The 4,115-nt window shown below is 39.5% G+C and overlaps 1 pseudogene; it reads left to right on the top strand.

Moving 5' to 3' along the window:
* The first annotated feature begins 1,121 nt into the window (after positions 1 to 1,121).
* Positions 1,122 to 2,629, top strand: LOC102866611 (annotated as a pseudogene).
* Positions 2,630 to 4,115: the final 1,486 nt, after the last annotated feature.

Below are 4,115 nucleotides of genomic sequence, written 5' to 3'. Positions count from 1 at the left end.
TTTAAAACTTTTTTCTCTCTGTGAGATATTTCAGTCCTGGATATGAACCAAAAGTAGTTTAAGGAAATAAGATGCTTATGATTTGTTACATTTGAAAATAAACTGTGCTAAAACTATAAAAAAACCACTTTAATGTAAAATATCATACAAAATGTGATCACTTGTAAGTGATCTCAAATACTAGTGATCTGAGGCCTAAGTCTAGCCAAAGAGTTTTAGTTTTGCTGTAAATTTTTCTTTTAAAATCTTTAATTGGTATTAACATGATCTCTTTAGTTAATACTCATGTACTCATGGAATATAATCCTTTTTTTCAATCTTTGGCAATTTCCCTATTAGACACCAATTTCTAGAACTTTAATTTTTAGTGGATTTGAGTTCTTGGTTAGTCATTTTTTAATGGAAATTGCTTGTATAAATTGTATTATAACCTACATATCTAGAAATTTCACAAATTCACTTTTGTTAGGAAGCTGAGTAAAGTTATAAGGCAATGTTTATTTAAAGCAATACGTTTGAGAAGAGGAGAGACATCAAATGAGACACTCTTCCCTAGAAACAGTATTTTCAGGTGCTGGGGATGGAAGGCACGGAAACTCTTCTTGCCACTGTGGGGCCATCCCAGGGACAAAACAGTACAACAGAGTTTAGAACAGGGAGCTACAAGCTGGGGAAAATCTTTCTCAGCTGGTACACTAAGCAGCAAGAAATAGAGCTGATTTGATAACCTCATGGACAGAATCTACTTAACTGGAACATCGTGTTTTACACTACTCAGCCACTCTAAATATATAGAGTTTTCGAGAAGGTTCTACAATAAAGTGAGATTCCTGCAAGGCTGCATTTCACACCATGGAGATTCTGAAGGACTTTAGGAATGGCAAATTTTCCCAAGAAGGACATCCAGTATAGTGAGTTGTCCACCTCACATACTGAACACTTTAGTCTGGCAACTAATCAATAATATCATAAGAACCACCAAATACTTATGCAGACACAACAGAGATGGCATAACACTTATCAAGAAAATCTTCACATAATGTCAAGAAAAGAGCAGGAAACTTCAAACACTGTAAAAACAATTAAGCCCCCTCGCCTGCGCTTTAGCACTACGGTCCGAGATGTCTTCCTCAGGCATGCCCGACCTGCCCACCCCTCTCACCAACTTCAAGATTGAACACACTAAGATCTTCATAAACAATGAATGGCATAACTCAGTGAGTGGCAAAAAATGTCCTGTTTTCAATCCAGCAACTGAGGAGAAAATCTGTGAGGTGGAAGAGGGAGACAAGGCAGATGTTGATAAAGCGGTGAAGGCTGCAAGAGAAGCTTTTCAGATTGGCTCTACATGGCGAACGATGGACGCTTCAGAAAGGGGACGGCTCCTCTATAAGCTGGCTGATGTAATTGAGAGGGATCGCCTGCTGTTGGCATCAATGGAGGCCATGAATTGTGGAAAAGTATTTGCCGCTGCCTATCTGATGGACTTATAGAGTTCAGCATCAAAACTTTACGCTACTGCCCAGGCTGGGCTGACAAGATCCATGGCCGGACGATACCTATGGATGGAGACTTCTTTGGTTATACAAGACATGAGCCAGTTGGTGTGTGTGGCCAGATCATTCCTTGGAATTTCCCACTGGTCATGCTTAGATGGAAGTTAGGACCTGCTCTTTCCTGTGGAAACACCGTGATTGTCAAACCGGCAGAGCAGATGCCTCTCTCAGCTCTTTATGTGGCATTTCTGATAAAAGAGGCAGGGTTTCCTCCAGGAGTGGTGAATATTGTGCATGGTTACGGACCCACTGCAGGAGTAGCCATCTCTTCCCACATGGATGTCGACAAAGTCGCGTTCACAGGATCAACAGAGGTTGGAAAATTAATTAAAGAAGCTGCTGGGAAGACCAATCTGAAGAGGGTGACCCTGGAGCTTGGCGGGAAGAGCCCCTGCATTGTGTTTGCAGACGCGGACTTGGACAACGCAGTTGAATTTGCACACCAGGGATTATTCTTCCACCAAGGCCAGTGTTGTGTAGCTGCCTCCAGGCTTTTTGTGGAAGAATCAATTTATGATGAGTTTGTTCGAAGGAGTGTTGAGCGGGATAAGAAGTATGTTCTTGGCAATCCTTTGACCCCAGGAGTAAGCCAAGGTCCTCAGATTGACAAGGAACAATATGATAAAATAATTGACCTCATTGAGAGTGGGAAGAAAGAAGGGGCCAAACTGGAATGTGGAGGAGGCCCCTGGGGGAATAAAGGCTTCTTTATCCAGCCCACAGTTTTCTCCAATGTGAGAGATGAGATGTGCATTGCCAAGGAGGAAATATTTGGACCAGTTCAGCAAATCATGAAGTTTAAATCTTTAGATGAAGTCATCAAGAAAGCCAACAACACTTTCTATGGCTTAGCAGCAAGAGTCTTCATCAAGGACCTTGATAAGGCTGTGACAGTGTCTGCTGCCCTGCAGGCTGGGACGGTGTGGGTGAACTGTTATATGGCAAATTCTGTCCAGTGCCCCTTTGGGGGATTCAAGATGTCTGGAAATTGACGAGAACTGGGAGAATATGGTCTTCATGAATATACTGAGGTCAAGACAGTCACAATGAAAATTTCCAAGAAGAATTCATAAAGAACTTTGTGAGGGTGGAGAGAAGTGTCAGTAGCCAAGCATCTTCTCTAACAGCTAGTATATTTCAGTGTCTTATCTTGATTTTTCTAAATAAGTAAACCACATTAGTAACAAGATCCACACACAGTAAACTTGGCATGTAACTTACTCTGAACCAGTTTGATTTAATAGAAGATGACTAGTTATCCTTTAGTTTATTCATTTACCAGTTCCTTGAAATACTTGATATTAATGTTAACTGCCAAGTAGAGATACTTTACTCTCATTGATGCTTCTTTACATGTTGATTAGAATGTGGTGCCTGCCTGTCAAAGGAAGTGATACCTGAACTAGCGATAATCTCTGTATAAACTTCAATAAAAACAACCTTGCATATGAAAAAAAACAATTAAGCCTTCTCCAAAAAAATATCAGAGCATATAGTAGGCTCAATGTATACCCCAGAATTAGGAAGGCAGAAGATACATATATATAGAGATGGAGGCATAAAGGGTTGTTTTGGTGTTATAATTAGATAATAATTTTATCAATGACAATAAATGTTATAAAATAAAAAAAAGAAAGCTATGGAACTAGGTACAAATATAGAAGAAACAATTGAAACCAGAATTAAAGTGAATCCAAAGTTGCAGACCATGAGGAGAGACATACTGATGTGAAAATATTTGAACAGCCTCAGAAGAAGGTGCAAATGATGAAAGAAACAATGGAAACTACTAAGAAAGCAAATACTCCACAGACAGGGAGCCGGAAGAAAAAAAAAGAACTGAAACTATAGGTAAAGTGATACAAAAACTTAAAAAAATCATCACAAGACAGAGAGAGTGTGGTCCACACAGTAGTAGAATTAACAGAATAACATATATGCGAATAAAAATGAAATCTAGAATATTAAAACCAAAATAGTAGAACTGTTAAACATGCTTGAAGGGACAAAAAAGCATAACAGAAGAGGTGGATCAAAGAGTCTGTGAGCTGAATGATAAGAACTTCAATGAAAACATACTAGAAGAAAAGAAATGTAAGAGATTGGATGTTAAGAAAATGAAGAAGACATTAGAATAATGTAGGATGCTATCAAAAGGAACAATATAAGTATGATTAGAATTCCAGAATACAAGAGGGATAGGGAAATCTCTGAGAAATCTGAGAAAGAGGTTGTTGTTCTGTGCCAATGAGTTACTTGCAACTCGTAGAGACCCCATATACTACCGCTCTGAAATCTGCTCTATCCTGAGCCAATCTTATTATCTTTGGCACACATGCCCCCATTACTCTTGTCACTGAGTCAATCCATTTATTCAAGGGTCTTCCTCTCCAGCACTGTTCTTCTCCAAGGACTGCTCCTTCTTTGCAACCTACTCAATGTATGTCAGACGAAGCTTCAGAATACTTGCCTCCAAGGAGCAGCCTAGCTTCACCCTCTCCAGAATGAACTTGTTTGTTTTCCCACCTGTCCTATTCAGTAATCTTCAGTACCCTTCTC

The sequence above is a fragment of the Elephantulus edwardii genome, unplaced genomic scaffold (genome assembly GCF_000299155.1).
Source record: "Elephantulus edwardii isolate Elephantulus edwardi_28Jun2011 unplaced genomic scaffold, EleEdw1.0 scaffold00067, whole genome shotgun sequence".
Lineage (NCBI taxonomy): Eukaryota > Metazoa > Chordata > Mammalia > Macroscelidea > Macroscelididae > Elephantulus > Elephantulus edwardii.
This window is presented reverse-complemented; position numbering and strand designations above follow the sequence as displayed.